The sequence below is a fragment of the Peromyscus eremicus genome, unplaced genomic scaffold, assembly GCF_949786415.1.
Source record: "Peromyscus eremicus unplaced genomic scaffold, PerEre_H2_v1 PerEre#2#chrX_unloc_2, whole genome shotgun sequence".
Taxonomy (NCBI): Eukaryota; Metazoa; Chordata; class Mammalia; order Rodentia; family Cricetidae; genus Peromyscus; species Peromyscus eremicus.
The window spans coordinates 2,663,998-2,685,172 of record NW_026734289.1 but is presented as its reverse complement, the minus strand read 5'-3'; the positions used below and the strand labels follow the sequence as shown (position 1 = coordinate 2,685,172).

General features: G+C 42.1%; 1 long non-coding RNA gene across 1 annotated transcript in view; it reads left to right on the top strand.

The window, feature by feature from the left end:
• Positions 1-11,494: 11,494 nt before the first annotated feature.
• LOC131901099 (uncharacterized) overlaps positions 11,495-21,175 on the top strand; it is a 79,317-nt gene continuing 69,636 nt past the window's right edge. Inside the window, exons 1-2 of the long non-coding RNA XR_009376359.1 lie at positions 11,495-11,613; positions 11,850-11,902. This is a non-coding gene — a long non-coding RNA (uncharacterized LOC131901099). The remainder of the gene's footprint in view (positions 11,614-11,849; positions 11,903-21,175) is intronic.

The following is a 21,175-nucleotide window of genomic DNA, read 5'->3' as shown; positions in this document are numbered from 1 at the left end:
TGTTCTATATGTATATATTTTTTTATTTTATAATTTGATTTAATTTTACATATCAGCCATGGATTTCCCTGTCCTCCCCCCTCCGACCCCCGACTTCCCCCCAGCCCATCACCCATTCCTACCTCCTCCAGGGCTAAGACTCCCATGGGGATTCAGCCCAACCTGGTAGATTCTGTCCAGGCAGGTCCAGTCCCCTCCTCCCAGCCTGAGAGAAGTGTCTCTGCATAAGTCCCAGGTTCCATACAGCAAGCTCATGCACTAAGGGCAGGTTCCGGTCCCACTGCCTGGATGCCTCCCAAACAGATGAAGCTAATCAACTGTCTCACTTATTCAGAGGGCCTGATCCAGTTGGGGGCTCCTCAGCTATTGGTTCATAGTTCATGTGTTTCCATTAGTTTGGCTATTTGTCCTTGTGCTTTTTCCAATCTTGGTCTCAATAATTCTTGCTCATACAATCCCTCCTCTTTCTCGCCAATTGGACTCCTGGAGCTCCACCTGCAGCCTGGCTGTAGATCTTTGCATCCACTTCCCTCAGTCATTGGATGAGATTTCTAGCACAACAGTTAGGGTGTTTGGCCATTCTATACCAGAGTAGGTCAGTTCAGGCTTTCTCTTGACCATTGCCAGTAATCTATTGTGGAGGTATCTTTGTGGATTACTGGGGACCTCTCTAGTATTTTGCTTCTTCCTATTCTCATGTGGTCTTTATTTATCTTGGTTTTTTATTCCTTGTTCTCCCTCTCTGTTCTTGATCCAGCTGAGATCTCCTGCTCTCCTAAGCTCTCTTTCCTTCAACCCTTGCCTTCAATAACCCCACTCACATCCAGGTTGTTCATATAGATCTCATCCATTTCTCTGTCATTGGGCAATCTCTGTGTCTTTCTTAGGGTCCTGTTTTCTAGGTAGCCTCCCTGGAGTTGGGAGTAGCAGTCTAGTCTTCCTTTGTTTTACATCTAGTATCCTCCTATGGGTGAGTACATACTATGTTTGTGTTTCTGAGTCTGGGTTACTTCACTCAGGATGATTTTCTCTAGATCCATCCATTTGCCTGCAAACCTCACAACGTCATTGTTTTCTTCTGCTGAGTAGTACTCCATTGTGTATATATACCACATTTTATTTATCCCTTCTTCTGTTGAAGGGCATCTAGGTTGTTTCCAGGTTCTGGCTATTACAAACAATGCTGATATGAACATAGCTGAGCAAGTGCCCTTGTGGTATGATTGAGCATTCCTTGGCTTTCTGTGGAAACAAAAGCAGAACCTCTTTTCCAAAGTAACATATCCTTATATCCAAATTTTGAAGTCAAGGTACCTTTAAAATTTACATTTTGGCATAACTGAACAGCTTTTACAATTAAATGTTTTTCTTCAGTTACAAACATCAAAGACAACATAATCTAGATTCTCTGTGTGATAGCCATCTTTACGTGGCTTATTACCTTTATTGTTTCTTTAAAGACTTTACTTTTAAAAACTATTTGTTTATATAACTGTATATATTCCTTTTTATCTCTTTTTGAAGCCTACGGCACTGTGGCTGTTGGCTCTGCCCACTTTAGCTTCCCAACATGGCGGTTCTGCCAGCTCTGGGAGCCATCAAGTCTCAGAAATAGTGGGTCTATGCTTTTATCAAAGCAGTGTGTAGCCCAGAAAGCTCTCTCTCTCTCTTTTTTTTTTAAATACTAGTAAAGACTAAATCTACCACACAGCGTAATGTGTTGCTGGCACACGTCTCATTCCCGCTATACTGCAGGTCAAGTGCACATGCCAGGAACCTGCCAATAGCTCAAACCTGCGTTTTGCAGCGTCTAGCTGCCCATATGAGACATGAAGCAGGAACCTGGTTTTGGCTCTGTTTAGAATTAGTTATTAAATATTGTTAGGTTTAAGGTGGAAACTCGAGCCATTGGGCGCCATTTGTAGCTGGAGAATTTTTCTCCAGCTCCCACCACCAAGTCCCGCCAGTCTCGGAGCCCACTTATAAAATAAACACACAGACTCTTACATTATTTAAACTACTTGGCCATTAGCTCAGGCTTATCATTGTCTAGCTCTCACTCTTATATTCAGCCCATTTCTATTAATCTTTACTTTGCCACGTGGCTCGTGGCTTACTGGTACTTTACATCTTTCTTGTCTTGGCAGTGGCTCCAGCTGGTCTCTCTTTTCTTCCTCCTTCCTCCATTCTCCTCTCTCCTTGTCCCACCTATACTTCCTGCCTGGTCACTGGCCAATCAATGCTTTATTTATATAGAGCGATATCCACAGCATAAAGGAGATATAATAAACTAATAGTAATTATTTTATAACTTGAGATAATTCTGACTTTTAAGTGTCTTACATTCCAATTAGAAGAAATAGCCTGACAGAATAGTCTATATAAGTGAAAGAGAGCTGGTTTTGGAGGTTATTGCTCTTTTGATGGTCCTCCATCCAGCTCCTAAGTAAATCATACATCTAGGCTTATTCTTACTTATGGGTACTCAGCCATTAGTTTGGCTTAATTTCCAGCCAGCTTTTCTTAAATTAACCCTTTCATCTTTTGCCTTTGGTTTTTCTTATTCTCTAAATTCTGTAATTCTTACTCTTACTCTGTGGCTTGCTGTGTAGCTGGGTGGCTGGCTCTGGGAGCCCTCCTCCTCCTCCTCCTTCTCTGACTCCTTGATTTTAGAGCTTTCTACCCAGTTTTCTCCTATATATACTCTGAGCCTGCAAGTCCCACCTATCCTTTCTCCTTTCTTGCTATTGGCCAGTTCTTTATTAAATCATCAGTTGTTTTACACAAGCACAGTAACATAGCTTCACAGAGTTAAACAAATTCAACATGAACAAAAGCAGTACACCTTAAAATAATATTCTATCACATAGAGTTACTTGGTACCTACAACAAATGAACTTCAGTGCCAAAGTAATAGGCAGAAAATCACATGTGGAAACAAACAGGTATAACCATACTGATAGTCCACAATTTACCCTTTAAAGTTAAATTAGTGAATGAGAAAATGAAGGTCACTACATATTGATAAAGTGAGAAATTCAACAAGAGTCCATAAACACATGTTCTTGTGACATTGATGTTCCCAATTTTATAAAGCACTCACTACAAAATATGAGATAACAGATAGAATTCATCATTATTTGGGGTGATTTTAATACATGATTATATCAGTTATCAAAACAAAAGGAAAGCAATGAACAACTGATATACAAATAAATGGACTGATATAACATTTACAGAACTTTCCATGGAACAGTAGCAGAATTCATTTTTATCAGCAGCCTGAGCAGTTACTTTTCAAGATGGTTTTATGCAAAGCAAATCTTCTCAAAAACAAGGTAGTTGAAATAATTTTTATTTTTATAAGATCACAGTATAAAAAATACAAAAAAGAACAAAAATGAACTATAGAAAATATATAAACACATGGAGGCTAGAAAACAAAACACTGAACAATCAGTGAGATGCTAAAGAAATTGGGAGTGGATTCCAAAGTTCTTAGACACAAATGGTGGTAGGAATAGAGCATAACATTCTTGAAATATATGAAAATAACAGAGCATTGGAATCTACAAAAACTAAAGTGTTGCAAGAGGGAAGTCAAAGTCTATTTGATGTAAAGATATACATTTAAAAATTAGGGACTAGTAAATGGTTCAGCAAGTAAAGGTACATGCCAACAAGTCTGAATTCAAATCCTGGGAAACATGGTAGAATAAAGGCATTGAACACTAGTAAACTATTTCCATCCACCATCTGAGTTATAGTGTGTGCACAACTGAGTGAATGCTATGTGTGTGAGTTCATTCACAAATAACTATGTGTTGAAAACATAAAAATGAAATATCATTAGTCAGAAAGAAACAACAAGGATCAGAACTCAAGTCAATGAGTTCTGAATCTCAACCCATACAGCACAAGAGAATACTCAGCCAATACTAATAAAATCAAACCTGACAAATCATACAAAAGAACCAGTAAAACACTTAGTTCTATAAAAGGATCGCCGTATACAACACACTGCTCTAATAAGAATGACACCACTTCAAGTTAAAAGACCACACAAATGGAAGGATGAATGGAACCTCACAATTAGCTGGGTCAGGGCCCAGAAGCTTCAGAAACAAAAATCACTGATGCTGGGTCAGGGGGCAGAACTAAAGACCTCTCAGCATGGCAGAGCTACATATTGACATGGAGAGTAAAACAGTCCCTCAGCGGTAATATGGGCATCACGTTCAAAAGTGACAATACATTCAGTCTTCCTTAGTGTTATTGACACTGTGGTTCCAACATTTTGGAGAGTATCAGATAGGGAATTTGGTCAATAACGATGGGAGAGGACAAAAGAAAAGAGAACAGAACACACAGTAAACAGTGCTGCCTATCTCCCACTGAGGTCTCTATAAGTGTGAACTAACAGCTTGTCAGAGTGAAGAGACCACCTTGGCATGCAGAGCATGGGAGGAAGAAGGCCACATGCCACCCAACAAGGTGACAAAAAGAATGACTCACTTGACCTATGCAGGGGGCCCACCTACTTGCAAGCTGTTATCCCCACTGTGATCATATATAAACCCTGGAAAGCAAATGTGCAAAAAGCAAATGCTGCTGGACTTTGAACTTATTCCCTCAAGGCTGTTCATAGCACCTCTCTCCTCATAATGACATGAAGATATGTGATGTGTGACTGATCCATCTGCATCGTTGGACTTCAGCTTCAGGCAGAGAAGCAGGGATTGATTGCCAAATGATTCTCACAAAACACTCACTTCCCAGGACTACTGGTGCATGGACAAAAAAATAAACAATTGACTGTCATAAAAGTGGTGATGGGGTTGAATATGTGTGTGTGGGGAATGTGTATGAGTAAAGTGATGAATTAAGCACAAGTGGGTTGAATGTTAAAGAGGCTAATGTTACAGGAGGAAACGGTGCTGGACCTAACCTTGACCCAGCTGCTTGTTCTTACCTGGTCTTTCTGTGTCTGGGGGTCTCTGACATTTTCCTCTTGGCCACTGGTAGAGAAAAGAGAATTCCAGAAAAAATCATGCTATTTCTGAAAACTCCAACAACAAAAAAAATCCAAGAACCTATCGTAAGAAAACAGATTGCCCATCTACCTTTCTCTGACCATGGAAATGGGGAAACATCAGCAAGTAGAGAACAAATCCTGTCTGAGTGAGGGTAGGAGACACTAGTGGTGTAGCAGTCCTATGGCAATAGACCCCTGCACAAAACCATACATGATATCCATCTCGTGTTGCAAACTGGACTTCTAAGTGTCATGACTCATTAGGTGATGGAATGGCCCTTTCAAAGAGGAGGCATCTCAGATACTCTGCATAACAGATATTTACATTATGATTGATAACAGTAGTGATTACAGTTATGACATAGCAAGAAAAACAATTTTATGGTGGAATGTCACAACATGAAGGATTGTACTTCAATAGTCATGGCATTAGGATGGTTAAAAATAGTTGTTCTGGAGGCTATTAGGTATGACAATATGGGGTTGTGAGTAGCTAACAATCTGTTTCACTATTGGCAATGCTGAGAATGAGAAGCGTAAGTCAAAGCACTACTTGCTAAGGAAGCTTGCTAAGAGGCAGAAAGGCTGGAGCCAGAGCTTCAGACTCTGCAGTACAGCAACAAGGAAAGCCAGAGATGGCCATTGCACAATGTTGTGGTCCCCTGAAATACAGGCACTTAACAATGGAAGACTGACTCCTCGACCAGACCATTTAATTTCTCTGAGACCTTGGTGTTCTCATTCTTTAAGCTCTGTGTGTGTGACATGACCTGCTCATTTGCATCTTGAGCTTTCATAGAAAGGATTTGGCTGATAGTAGGGCCTGGACCTAGAGGTAATGAACTCCATGAACATAGTCCTCAAGTATGACAGGAATTCAGGGTGTGTTCTAGACTACTGGATATCATGGGATGCCACATCTTGTCACCTAAGTGCTGGGAACTTCTGGTATTTATTAAACTTGCTATTGTAGGGACAAGGGGCTGGCTAAAGAAACCCACCCTGACCCTGGAGCCCAGAACTAGGGAGGAAAGACTCAGATCAGGGCAGAAAGAAACACACTGTTTGTCTCAGTCAGATCAGAGCCATCTCTGCCCCTGCCCAACTGACTTGTGAAATCAACCAATCACAGAGCAGAACAGTAGAACCCTGGGCCCCAAGTCAATCCAAGGTTGACTACACCTCCAAAACATCCAGTATAAACCGCCCTGCCTGGTCAGTTTTAAAAAAAAAAAGCTGTTCAGTCCACCCTGGTAGAGGCAGCTACTCTCCTGGACTCCTCTTTCTCAAATAAATACCTTTCTCAAAAGAATTTTGGGTGTGATGATCTTCATTCACTGGCATAGAGAAGATTCTTATTGAGATGTCTCCCAGTGGACAGAGCAAGAGGGAGCTGAAAGAGCAGAGCAAGGAGGAGCTGAACAGAAGATCTTTGCTGAGACGTCCCTCAGTGGACAGAGCCATAAAGAGCTAAAAAGTAACACTTTTCTCCAGAGCCAGAGTACATTGCTACATTTCTGCAGGGTTTTTTTCCCTTTTTGCAGAGTGAAGCAAAAGAAAGCCACAGCATAGGCAAGAGAAGCAGAGCTCTGCTAGGAAGCCCCCTTATGAGGGGACTGAGCAAAGCTCAGCTGTAGCAGCTCTCCAGGAAAAGAGCAGGATTTTTGTATCCTGCAGGGAGATCATCCCCCATCAGGTCCAGGCCTGAATTTCCCAAGAATTCAGAAAATTGTCCCATCCAGTGTTGGGCTGCTTCTTTGCAGTTCCAGCTGTCAGAGCTGTGCACAACAGCTCCATGTCTCTGGGACACCTTCAGGGCAGAGCTGTTGTGAGCAGCTTGAGGTGTCCAGGATACCTCACCCTCCAGGGCTAATTGTCCCTTACAGTTTCAGCCATCAGAGCTGTGCTAAACAACTTCAGGTGTCCAGGGCACCTTCAGGGCAGAGCTGCTGTTCTGAGCAGCTCAAGGTGTGTGGGATACCTCATCTTCCAGGGCTAAACTGTCTCCTTGCAGTTCCAGCCATCAGAGTTGTCCTAAACAAATCAAGGTGTTGCCTGACTCCCCAGGTAGTCAGGACACCTTTCCCCAGAGTTGTTACAACAAATTTACTTATATTGATGGTACCCAAACCAAGGACCAACCCACAGATTTAAAAACAATTTACTTACACCTATGCTGACCCTACACTGGTAGAGGCAGGCTGTTTAGATGATGGGAGGTGGAGTTGCATGAGCTCTCTCAGGAGGCTTGTCGAAATAGCTGTCTAAGAATTTCCCTGGTGTCTACTCCACAGGTGTGTACCTTCCAGAGTCTGTGAGGGTGTTTTTCCTGTCTTCAAAAACAAATTGTCTATGATGGGACCTGTCACAATGGAGACCAAAATAACATCATGAACAGTTTTGAGGATGGGACTCAACATCATGTCAGATTTACAAACACCTGCATGGAAATATCTATGTGTCACTAAAGTAAGTAAACTGGTGGACCTATAATACTCAAATTGGTACTCCCAACTTTCACCCAGGTATCTCCTGGGAACTGTGAGATAGGGAACTGCTCATGCCCAACTATAGATCCCTGACTGCAGGGACTAGAGGGAGATACATGCACAAACACATAGAAAAATACACATCATAAACACATGTATGTGAGAGAAAGAGAGACAGAGAAAGAGATACTTAGAGAGACAGAGAAAGAGAGACTGAGTGAGTGTGGGAGAACTCCATCATTTAGATGCTGAACAAATGAATGCAGGTGTGTCCTCTCAGAGGGAAACAAAAAGAGCAGGGAACAGTCTGAGTCCCTGTATGGACACATTTAGATGTGTGACCAGGCCTCTCCAACTGCTGCTTGGAGAATCAAACGTACAAGGCCTTTTAAAGTAAGTAACAAAAATCTAACTCAAACTCACATCAACTAACATCTCACACTAGACAGCACTTGATAAAATCTCTTCAAATGCATGCTGGGAACTCACATACTACTGCCTCAGTCCATAAGTACTATGACTCCTGCCACAGGCTCTGTTTTTGTTTCTTTTTAGAGGAAGCAGAATAGTCTTTGTCCTCTTGTCATTCCTGTCCACATTTGAGGTTCTGCCTTTGGGCGGAGTTCAGAGACACGATTTTGGCATATCCTTAAGGCATACCCTAAAGATGCAGCCTACCAGAAACACAGACCTTATATAAAATGAAGAAATGATGACAGAGTGGACCTGAGATTGAAACCACAGGGTTTGAAAGAATGAATACCTATTCTTCATGCTCTCTTCTGTGATAAAGATCAGGCGATCTCACTGTTACTTTCTTTCAATGGTCATTTCCTGTAGCTGAGTGGCCAGTCTGCACCTTCTGCTTCACCTGCATCTTGGTGAGGAAGGTTTGGTGGGATGGTGGCTCTCTGGTGCTCCTTGTGGGTAGATGAACATAAATAAACTTGCAGTATCACTAGGCAAAGATAATGGACAGACCACCCTGAGTCCTAATCAAATGTTTGAGAAAGCTTGTTTACCAGTGACTCGGTGACACCGCAAATTATTTTGTCCTGTGTTTCAGATGCCCCCTCTGGGGAACTCAGCTGTCTCCTCTATTTAAAGGGAAGTGGTTATCACCGCTATCTGGTTTTCTCTGCCCTCATAGCACATGCTCCAAGTAACCAAGGAGATAGCCTCTTAAGGCTCATTCGTAGCTGCAGACTCAGAATTTAACTTGGCTGCAGATTCCACAAGCCTGTGGGTTTACAAGTCAGGAGAAAATTGCCATAGTTCACAATCACCCCAGTCATTTAGAGGTTCCCCAAATATCTTGACAGGTCACTCTATCCATATAACTATTGATGGAGAAGACATATAAGGGCAGAACATGGTCACCAGATTCAACAAGTCTCCTCACTGACAACTGAGGAACACAGAGCAGCTGGGAAGTAACTAAAGTTAGCCACTGTGGTTGAAGTAGAGTGATGTCCTGCCTTGAAAGGGGCACACCTCATTAATCCCTCCCGCTTTAATGTTGGTCTCATGTTCACACATCAATGCCTATCTACCAAAAGGAATGAAAGCCAAGAGTTCCCAGTATAAAGCATTGGCCTTACCAGTTCCCGACTTCTGAGCCAGAACAATTAATATCCTGGAATCCTAGAATTTCAAGAGGCATGACAAGCAGGGAAGTTCTGTTGGTTCCCAGAGACTCCAGCTTTCTGTTCCCCATTACAGGAAGATTCAGCACAAGCCCACTTCCTCCAGGAAGATTCCCTTTTCTTGCACAGAACTCATTACATGATTCGCTTGACCATTTCTTTCTGGACGTTTTACATTGAGACTGAAGGTCAGCTTTCTTCAGTCACTCTCTGGTTTCTCTAAACTCTCCATTCTCTTTCTGAATTAGACTCTTCAGTATGCCATCATGTTCATCAGTAAATGGTGAAGGCACTGAATAAAATTCCCAAGGACAGTGGGTGTTGTCACAACATAGTGACATCACAGAGAATGCCAGGGCTCTCCAGGATACATTAGAATGTCTAGGGAAGAGCTGCAGATGTCATGGGAACTGAGATTGCTAAGAGCTTTCCTTACACTAGATGTCAAGTTGTCCTTTGCAGGAGCCTCTGCTGGGATACAAGAGAAGCCCTTCAGCATCCCCTTCATCCAAAGCCAGAGATCTCTCCCTGATTGATTGAACATACTTCAGTTCTTTCCCTGTGTAGATCTGAATCTTTATCTCATACTGAAATTTTATGTACACAAGGTAATAATATCATAGAAATTTATATATGCTAAAGTTCATCATAAGTACCTGCAACTGAGTTGACTGGCCACACTAGTGGAAACCCATGAACTGTGGACTGGTGGCTGTGGAGCCCCCATGAGACTGGACTAGGTCCTCTGGAAACAGAAGATGGTTGTTTGGCTCAAGCTGTTTGGGAGGCACCCAGACAGGGGATAGGGATCTATCTATGGTCAATGGGCAGGCTTCTGGAACCCAGTGCCTCTGGTGTGACACCTTGAACAGCCTTGGTTTAGTGTGATATGGTCATGGAGCCCAGTAAGACTAAAATCTGTGTCATCAGCATGTGTGTAGTGGGTGTTGTACTCTCTGTTCAGTAGCTCAAAGTGATCTGCTTTTACTGGGTAGTAAAGATGGCCAGATAGCTGGAGTCTTCCACACAATACATGAGTTTCCTTTAGATCAAAGGATATTCAGGAAAATCCTTTGCAAGCCCCTTCATAGTTAGCAACCTAGACACTCGGGTTCCACTGGACACTCTAGATCAATGGTTATTTTTTTCAATTCTCTGACCCTTTAAATCTTTAAATAGCATGAACATTAGTTCCTCGCATTGTGGTGAGCCCTAAACATAACTGTTTCGTTGTTTCTTAACTTTAATTTTGCTACTGTTTTTTTTTTAAGTTTTATTTATTTATTATGTATACAGTATTCTGTATGCACATATCCCTGCAGGCCAGAAGAGGGCACCAGATCTCATTACAGATGGTTGTGAGCCACCATGTGGTTGCTGGGAATTGAACTCAGGATCTTTGGAAGAGCAAGCAGTGCTCTTAACCTCTGTGCCATTTCTCCAGTCCTAACTTTGCTACTGTTATGAAATGTAATTCAAATATTTGATGTGCAGTATATCTGATATGCGAATCCCAATGGGGTGGTGACCCACACATTTTGAGGACCACAGCTCTGAATGTAGGCAGAAATCTCCTCAAATCCTGGCAGTGATGGTGGGGCAGTGTGATTCTTATTTTTTATTATCAGACTGAATCAAATTAGTCACCTGGGAAGAGGGACCCTCAATGAGGAATTATGAAGATCAGATTTTTCTTTGAACTTGTCTCTGTGGGATTTTATTAATTGTTAATTGAGATAAGACTCCCTAAAATGGGCAGAAGCATTTCATTGTCTGCAACCTGTGCTGTGTAAGTATGAAGAAGCTAGAGCATAAGCATAAGCAAACAGGTAGCATGAGTACATTTGTTTATCTCTGCTCTTGGCTGTGGATATGATATGATTAGCTGAGTTCCTATCCTGATTTTCCAAAAATGGAACTATTACCTGGAATTGTGGGCTATGATCAATTTTTCCCATTCTACGTTGCTGTACCTGATAATTCAGTGCAATAAAGATATTAAGAAAGCACTATATGACAGAGGGGTTTTCACAAGTCAGTGAGATGTGTGTTTCACGAAATGTTCAACAGCACCTTATCTGTCTCAGAAGAAGAGATTCTACTTCCTCCTGAACCCAACCTGTGTTTCCCTGTCAAAGTTTTACAAAGACCCAGAGACACCCAAAGACTCACAAACCACTTCACCCTGTCAATAAGTGTCCCCAGAAATTGTCTTGCCATAACAAGTACCATGCTAAATTCTTCTAATGTGTTATATACAACAAGCTTCACTTCAATGAATGTATTTTTCCTTGAATTTCCTGACCATTGGAATTTTCAGATATGGGGAACTGGGTCTGAATTCACTGCCTTGACAATGAATTTCAATCTTATGCTATGTCCTTCCTTGGAGGTCAGAAGAGGCTCCTAAAAGCTGAGAACAATGTAGCACCATAAATTCCAGGTATGTGGGCGTGTAAGTAATGACTGGCAATGTGTCCACTAGTTTATCTTATGTTGGAGATTCACTCCAGGGCTGATGTACGTAGATCCCTGTGAAAACTTGTTGGTATCACTCTAACTTCTGTGCCTCTTCAACAAGGTTTCTGTAAATGGATCTTTGACCAATTTCCTCCTTTGAAAGTAAATAGACTTTATCAGATGTGAAAAGTCACTTTGATTTTTTTCCTTCTCTCCTAGGACATGAAACAGGCCCTTTTGAGCTACATGAAAGGTTATCCAAGGAGAATAAGGTCTGAAATAGCCACAGGTAAAGCTTTAGAATGCAGGTCTGAGGAACAGAGTGCAAAACAAGGGCAGGACAGCAGGCACACACAAGAAATTCTTGGTTATGTCTTTGGCAGTTTAGCCTCTCTGCATGTCAGTTTCTTCTACCTGGAGAAAGATGGGTTGGGATACACCATGGAGATGGGGGCTGTCACAAGGAATGACTTACAAAATCACTTCCTTCATAAGTGGGAATTTGTTTTTTTTTCTTGTTTCTTTTTGTGTGTGGGGTTACAAGCTAGCATTTATATAACCTAAACTGCACATCAGTTTCTGGAGAATATCTCTTTCTGGGAACAAAGGAATCAGATATTAAACTTACAAAAATGCTAAAAATTATGCTTTAGAGTAGAGAATCACTTAAATTGGTTGAAAAAAATTGACACTTCTCTTCATGACCATTAGCAAATATTGTGCGTGGCTCGTGTCCTTTGCCATTTGGAAAGACTCACCAGCTAGCTATTCTTTATTGATTAGCCACTTTCAGATGCTAAAAGTAAAGAAGATGGAGAGGGAAGGTAGAAATCAATGTGTTTGATCCTAAATATAGAGTTGTGTTTGCCTGTTCCAATCTCAGAATTCTAATCCTTATCTGGCTAATCTAATAACAAATAAATGCCAGCTGTGCCCAATGTTGTATTTTAATAAAAGCACGTAAACGATTTTGGTGACTTACTATAACTCATGTAGTATGTATTGAGTCCAGCTACTAATATTTTCTTCTCTGTCTTGCTATTCTTATTTGGAACATCTGTTTGTTTGAGTGAAAGTGAACCACCCCAATTTAAATGGGAGAAAAATTTTTAAATAAACTGTTGTAACAGAATATGTTTGGGAGTTGTAAAAGTTTTTCCACTGGAAAAAAAATCAGAGTTTAAGAGGATCCTGTTACATGCTGGGGGCAGACATCACAGTAAGCAAAGCTTGCAAAAACTGATTTTTTTTCATTTAGCACTTTGATGTAAGAAGCACTTCATTTTCTTTAATTTTATAATTAATTTAATTTTACGTATCAGCCATTTATTCCCCTGTCCTCCCTACTACCGGTCCCCCCCTTCGCTCTCCCCCTAATCCACCCCCCATTCCCATCTGCTCCAGTGCAAGGACTCCCCTGGGGATTCAGCTCAGCCTGGTAGATTCAGTGGAGGCAGGTCCAGTCCCCTCCTCCCTTCACCCAGGCTGAGCAAAGAGTCCAAGCATAGGCTCTGGGCTCCAAAAAAACCAGCTCATGCATTAAGGACAGGTTCTGGTCCCACTGCCTGGGGGCCTCCTAAATAGTTCAAGCTAATCAACTGTCTCACTTATCCAGAGGGCAAGATCCAGTTGGGGGCTCCTCAGCTATTGGTTCATAGTTCATGTCTTTCCCCTAGTTTGGCTATTTGTCCCTGTGCTTTTTCCAATGATGGTCTCAATATCTCTTGCTCATACAATCCCTCTTCTCTCTCACTGATTGCACACCTGGAGCTCCACCTGAGGTCTGGCCATGGATGTCTGCATCCACTTCCATCAGTCATTGGAGGAGAGTTCTAGCACGACAGTTAGGGTGTTTAGCCATCTGATCACCAGAGAAGGTCAGTTCGGGCTTTCTCTTGACCATTGCCAGCAGTCTATTGTGGAGGTATCTTTGTTGATTTCTGGGGACTTCTCTAGCACTTTTTTTCTTCCTATTCCCATGGGGTCTTCATTTATCTTGGTCTCTTTTTCCTTGTTCTCCCTCTCTGTTCCTGATGCAGCTGGGACCTCCTGCTCCCCTAAGCTTTCTTTGCCCTGACACTTGCCCTTCATTAACTCCCCTCACGTCCAGTTTGCTCATGTAGACCTCATCCATTTCTCTGTCATTGGGTGATCCCTGTGTCTTTCTTAGGGTCCTGTTTTCTAGGTAGCCTCCCTGGAGTTGTGAGTAGCACTCTAGTCATCCTTTGTTTTACATCTGTTATCCTTCTATGAGTGGATACATACCATATTTGTCTTTCGGAGTATGGGTTACCTCACTCAGGATGATTTTTTTTCTAAATCCATGCATTTGCCTGCAAACCTCATGATGTCATTGGTTTTCTCTGTTGAGTAGTACTCCATTGTGTATATGTATCACATTTTATTTATCCATTCTTCAGTTGAAGGGCATCTAGGTTGTTTCCAGGTTCTGGCTATTACAAATAATACTGCTATGAACATAGCTGAGCATGTGCCCCTGTGGTATGACTGAGCATTCCTTGGGTCTATGCCCAAGAGTGGTATAGCTGTGTTTGGGAGAGATTGAGTCCCAATTTTCTAAGAAATCACCATATTCATTTCTAAAGTGGAAAAGTACAAGCTTGCATTCCCACCAACAATGTAGGAGTGTTTCCCTTGCTCCACATCCTCTCCAGTGTTTTTGATCTTAGCCATTCTGATGGGTGTAATGTGGTATCTCACAGTCTTTTGATTTGCATTTCCCTGCTGATTAGGGAGGTTGAGCAATTCCTTAAATACCTTTCAGCCATTTGAGCTTCCTCTGTTGAGAATTCTCTGTTTAGCTCTATAGCCCATTTCTTAATTGGACTGTTGGGCATTTTGATGTCTAATTTATTGAGTTCTTTATATATTCTGGATATCAGCCCTCTGTCAGATGTGGGGTTGGTGAAGATCTTTTCCCATTTTGTAGGCTGTCACTTTGTCTTGTTGACTGTGTCCTTTTCTCTACAAAAGCTTCTCTGGTAGAAGAGGTCCCATTGATTGATTGTTTCTCTCAGTGACTATGATACTGGTGTTATATTTAGGAAGTGATCTCCTATGCCAGTGTGTTTAAGACTACTTCCTAATTTCTCTTCTATCAGGTTCAGAGTAACTGGATTTATGTTGAGTTACAAATATATATATATATATATATATATATATATATATATATAAATTTTGATATAAAATTCATACTTTAAGGAAAGTTTAAAAAATCAAAATAGCATCAAAGCATTATGAGAACAGTGGCAATAGAATCGTCTCTTAATTTTGGCTTTCTTCTGCCCCATATCAGTTGATTCTTCTGACATGATACAGAGATTATGCATTTTCTTTTTAACAACATGCTTGGTTTTAAAGAAGGAGAGAGTCATTATCCAACTCCAAAGCCACCTTTAATTTTTAATTGATCTGGGACTACATAAACACCATTTGTGATAACTGTTTGCAGAGAAGAACAAAAACAAACATTTAGGAAGACTTATGAATTTTATGTGTGATGTAATAGGCCAAGTTACTTTAAATTGGATGTTCATGTTGGTTGAGGAACTATCACCTCTTCTAATTAAGAGGTCTGTCTTGTTCAAATAGAACTTTTATCAACTTTTTTTCTGGAGCTGAGGATCAAACCCAGGGCCTTATGCATACTAGGCAAGCACTCTACTACTGAGCTAAATCCCCAAGCCCATAATTTTTTTTATTGGTTTTTTTTAAGACAGGGTTTCTCTGTGTAGCTTTGTGCCTTTCCTGGATCTCGCTCTGTAGACCTGGCTGGCCTTGAACTCACAAAGATTAGCCTGGCTCTGCCTCCCGAGTGCTTGGATTAAAGGCATGCGCCGCCACCACCGCCCGGCCCTTTATCAATTTTGATGGTATTTATAGCTTACCTTCTCTGATAGAAACAAAAGCAAAACCTCATCCCCCAACGTAACATATATCCTGGTTTCCATTCTTAGGTCAGCACATCCTTAAAATATACAGGCTAATTTAACTCTGTAGTTTTTTTTTCTATTATCCAATGTCTCTCCGCAGCTATTGTTCCTTTCTCATTAGCATTGAGAAAGTACAAAGTTAATAAAGCATTATGTAATCTATTTCTGGGGGATTTTGTTGCTCCTTTTTGTTTATTTAGCATACCCTTTTGAGTTCAATTTGATGTTTCTCTGACTGTTTCTCCTATAGCATTGCGTGGTATACCTGTAATATGTTTTATACTGTAATAAGCAAAAAACTTTTCATTTTACCAGAGACATAGGCTAGATATTGTTAGGTTTAACATATATAGGCGTACCCATGACGGCCAAAACTTCTAGCAATTTCTGGATTACAGAATCAATCTTTTTGAAACTCAGAGCAGTTGCTCATGGAAATCCTGAGTAGGTATCAATGGTGTGGTGCACATGTTTCAATTTTCCAAGTTCTACAAAATGAAATGCATCCATCTGCCAGATTTCATTCCTCTGAGTGCCCTTTGGGTTACATCCTTTGGGTAGCGGAGTCTGATTGTAAAATGAACAACTAGGATATTTCCATATAATTTCCTTAGCTTGTTTCCAGGTTATGGAAAAATCCTTTTTTAAAACCTCACAATTGACATGATTTTTTATGAAACTCTGAGGCCTCCTGTACATTTCTTATAAATAGTTGATCAATCTCCTCATTTTCTTGTGCTAAACGGCCTGACAGACTCATATGGTATTGAATGTGAGTTATATATAAGGGATACTTCCTGTTTCTGATTATGTCTTGTAAATGAATAAATAACATAGTTAATTCTGACTCATCAGGGATAAATTCTGCAGTTTCAATATGTAGGACCAGTTTTTCTGCATACTGAGATTCAGTAACTATGTCGAGAGTTTCTGAAGAGAGGAAGTGATAATGCAGGGTGCATAGAGGAGCTAACTCTCTCTTTTGGCACAGGATTTCATAGAGCTAAGATGTAGTAGCTTGCTCTCTGCCTCTCTAATCTTCTAGCTTTTACCCCAATATCTGTCTTGTGTTTTTTTATTAATAAGACCTTTTAAGATCTGTGCTGCAGGGAAGTGGCTTAACTGCTCCTTGAACCCAAAGAACCTTCAGATAAAGAAGTCTGTAACAATGTGGTATGCTTTGCAGATGCTCTCTTGTCTATTGCTCAGCTGTATATAAGCACTGGGTAGAATAAACTGGATACAACAGTATTCAGTGATAGTCCTCCCAAATCTATCCTATGTCTTTGCCTTTCTTGTATGTCTCTGTTTTTTCTATTTGCCTCTTCTTAATCCACACTCCCCTATTCAGGTATTGTTTGACAGGTTGGATGGTCCTGACAAGGGTCTGAGAAATATAAAGTTCTGATGACATAAAGGCTTGCATTATATGGGTCTAAAACTTCCAAATAAGGTCATACATTTTTATTTCTGTTCCTAGTTTATATCTGTTTCCACAGGTTTGCACTTTGGTGACAGACCCATCCAAGCATCAATTGTTAATGACAACCTGCTCCATGTGACTATGAGCTCTGAACTTCATGAAAGCTGATATAAACTAATCCAACTGATGCAAAGGCTGTTTCTTCAGCTGGTCAATGAACCAGAGTTCTCTAAATTGCCTCCTTATCTTTGACTAACATTCTAGCCTTCCAAGGCCCTGACAATGTCAGGGACAAGGACAGAATCTCTAAGGACAGGCAACTAGATCATCTTACAGTCAGGTTGCCTAGCAACAGGACATCGAGGCAGAGCCCTTGACCCTTTCACCCTGTAAACATCCTATACAAACATCCTGTTAGTCTGCCTCACCTTATGCAAATAACAGCTTCTTGCTCCCCCCACCCTGCAGGAACTATATAAACCCTCTTGGAGAAAAATAAAGTGGCACCTTGATCAGAATCTAGACTTGGTGCATTTCTTTTGTATCTTCTGTCCTTATCATTCCATCCTTAGGGTGGCCGAGAACCCGTTGAAGCCCTGCAGACAGGGCAATGAGTGAAATTGTATGAACTAACTACAAAGAAGAAATAAGATACACAAGCTATTGGCTAACAACTTTAATCCCAACACTCTAAAGCCAGGTGCAGGTATATCTGCCTCTGAGTTGAATGCAAGAATAGTCTACGTAATCAGGTCCCAGACAGATAGAACCTAGATGAGCAATAGTCCTTGTGGTAAGATGGAAGATGGTTCTGCTAATGGTGCTGCAGCCTTTGTGGCCCAAGGCCGCCCGACCTCTTTCCTAACACCTTTCCCGTCAGCGCAGTTGGTTGAACTTTCAGAAATTTTAAAGGTTTTTCAGAATTATTCTGATCAACCTATTAATATCTATACAGATAGTGTCTATATTGCCTTTTCAATCCCCTTGTCAGAAACTTCTCCAGCCATAAGGCCTACCTCCAACACCACCCCACTTTTCTCCCAGATTCAACAGCTTATCCTGACTTGCCAACACCCAATTTTATAGGCCATATTAGAGCCCATAGTGATCTTCCTGGACCGTTAACTGATGGCAATGCACAGGCCAATGCTGCCACCAGGCTGACTTTCCCTGTCATGGTCGGCTCAGTCTTACAGGCACAAACTGCCCATAAGATCCACTATTTAAATTCCCAGGCCCTCTGACTTTTTTAAGATCTCTAAACAACAGGCCGGAGAAATTGTCAAACAACGTCCCTCTTGTGTTGTTTCTCACCCTGCCCCACACTTGGGAGTCAACCCTCGAGGCCTCCTTACCAACCAAATCTGGCAGACAGATGTTACTCATTGCCCCATGTCTCTATAGATACCTTTAGTGGCTTTATCTTCACCTCTCCTCATGCTGGGGAAGCCACAATGGATGTTTTTTCTCACCTGATTCTTGCCTTTTCTGCCTTGGGAAAACCAGCTAAGATAAAGACAGACAATGGCCCTGCTTATACCAACACAGACTTCAAAACATTTTGTGATAGTCTACAAATTATTCATACCACAGGGATACCTTACAATTCCCAGGGACAGGGCATAATAAAACAAGCCCACCAGCCCCTAAAGACCTGGTTGGCTCACCTCAAGTCTTCTAACCTTCATTTTACCTCCCCCAGAGATCAATTGAGCCATGCTCTGTTTGTTCTCAGCTTCCTCACCTTAGATGTTGCATGGCATTCTGCCGCTGACAGGCACTGGCACCCTTCTCCAGATGCCACCCGGCCACTAGACATGTGGCGAGATCCCCTCATTGGGCATTGGAAGGGCCCCGACCTGGTCCTTGTATGGGGTCGAGATTCAGCCTGCATTCTTGACTAGATATACTCTGCTCCCAGATGGTTACCAGAACGCCTGGTTAGAGCTGTAAATATACCTGATATGCCCAGGAGAGATAGCCCCTCTCCTGAGGAAACTAATTCTGTTTCAAATGCTGTCCCTCAGGCAAGCCCTCCAGGCTGTTGTCCTCATCCACAGCAACACCCACCAGGCTATTAGCTCTTTTATCACTCTGCTCAGAGTTCCTGTGGGGGGACAGTGGGAACCCTACAGCAAACTGTGTTTGAGACCTTTCACACAGTATACAAGTCCCATAGTCAATCACGTTCTGGGCTGTGACACTGCTTGTCACAAATCCAGTCTGACAGCAGGGGTCATGTTTTCCAAGGGCAGTGCTGAATTTTCATCCAAGGTGTCAGAAAGACTTGTCAGACTTGCTGGCCTTGGTGTCACAGGTGGTCATAGCCATGTTGGGCCAGCTTGACACAGCCTGTGGCTGGCAGGTAGCACAGCAAACAGGGTAGCACCAGAGATGCCCCTCAGGGCACTTAGATCCCTTCCACCTTGACTAACCTATTATTCCTCAGATCAATTCCTAGATCTCTAGGAAGAGAAGCCACACTGAGACGACTGCCTTGACAGGAGCCTGTTACTGCCATCACCTTAGCAGTCCTTTTGGGGGTTGGAGCAATGGAAACAGGCACAGGAATTGCCTCTCTGGTCCTGTCCAACCAACATTACTCTGAACTTCGACTGTCCATAGACGAGGATATTGCTCAATTTGAACAGGGAATTTCTGCCCTCAAGTCATCCCTTTCCTCCCTAGCTGAGGTAGTTTTACAGAACAGGAGAGGCCTGGATCTCCTCTTTCTTCAACAGGGTGGCCTTTGTACTGTGCTCAAAGAGAAATGTTGCTTCTTTACAGACCACACCCGAGTAGTCAGGGACAGTATAGTAAAGGTCAGAAAAGGACTAGAAAAAGAGAAAAAGAAAAGGAGAACAAGAGCTTGGGTGGTTCCAGAATTGGTTTTCCAACTCCCCTTAGCTAACAACCCTTTTTCCCTCCCTCCTAGGACCTGTTGTAGGCCTGCTCCTGGTCCTTGCCTTTGGGCCATGGGCAATTTCCTGGCTCACTCAGTTCATCTGAAGCCAAATAACAGACCTGCTGGCCAGGCAGATCCAGGTTTATGACCACTGCTTTGATATGCAGGACTACAGGGTTGAAATTTCGTCTGACGAGAGAAGCCCCATACAGACCCCTTCACTCAGGGAAGACTGAAACTGTGTGTGGGAAAAAGGCTCGCTCAAGGCATGATTGGAGTGCAGCTGGGACTGCACAGGCTTCGGACCATGGTACACCAAAATCCCAAGAGCCTGGATTATATGACCTGTTGCATAGCGGTTGTGCAGTAGCAACCTTGTGCTTACCTATTTCTGCTCCCTCAAAAAACTGCACGGTCCATTGATTCCCACACTATGGGGATGCCTGTGGTGCTTGAGTCTGGATAGACATTCCCTCTTGGACCCTTTTTTCTCAACCTTTAGAGGGATAGGGCCTCTGTAATCCTCCATGAAAAGCCTCTTTCAGAGCCCTCCTTTTAGACCATTCAAACCTGGTTTATGTTGGCCCTTAGATTTATTACTAAGAAGGGGGAGATGTCAAGGACAAGGACAGAATCTCTAAGGACAAGCAACTAGATCATCTTATAGTCAGGTTGCCTAGCAACAGGACATTGAGGCAGAGCCCTTGACCCTTTCACCCTGAAAACATCCTATACAAACATCGTGTTAGCTTGCCCAACCTTATGCAAATAACAGCTTCTTTCTCCCCCCACCCTGCAGGAACTACATAAACCCTCTTGGAGAAAAATAAAGTTGCACCTTGAACAGAATCTAGACTTGGTGTATTTCCTTTGTATCTCCTGTCCCTATCATTCTGTCCTTAGGGTGGTTGAGAACCCGTTGAAGGCCTGCCGGCAGGGCAATGAGAGAAATTGTATGACCTAACTACAAAGAAGAAATAAAATAGACAGGCTATTGGCTAACTACTTTAATCCCAACACTCCAAAGCCAGGTGCAGGTATATCTGCCTCTGAGTAGAATGCCAGAATAGTCTATGTAATCAGGTCCAAGACAGATTGAACCTAGATGAGCAATTGTCCTTGTGGTAAGATGGAAGAGTAACATTGGGTATATGCACAAAGTGGTATAACTGGATCTTGAGGTAGATTGATTCCCAATTGTCTGAGGATATCATATTGATTTCCACAGTGCATGTATACATTTGAACTTGTGACAGCAATGAAT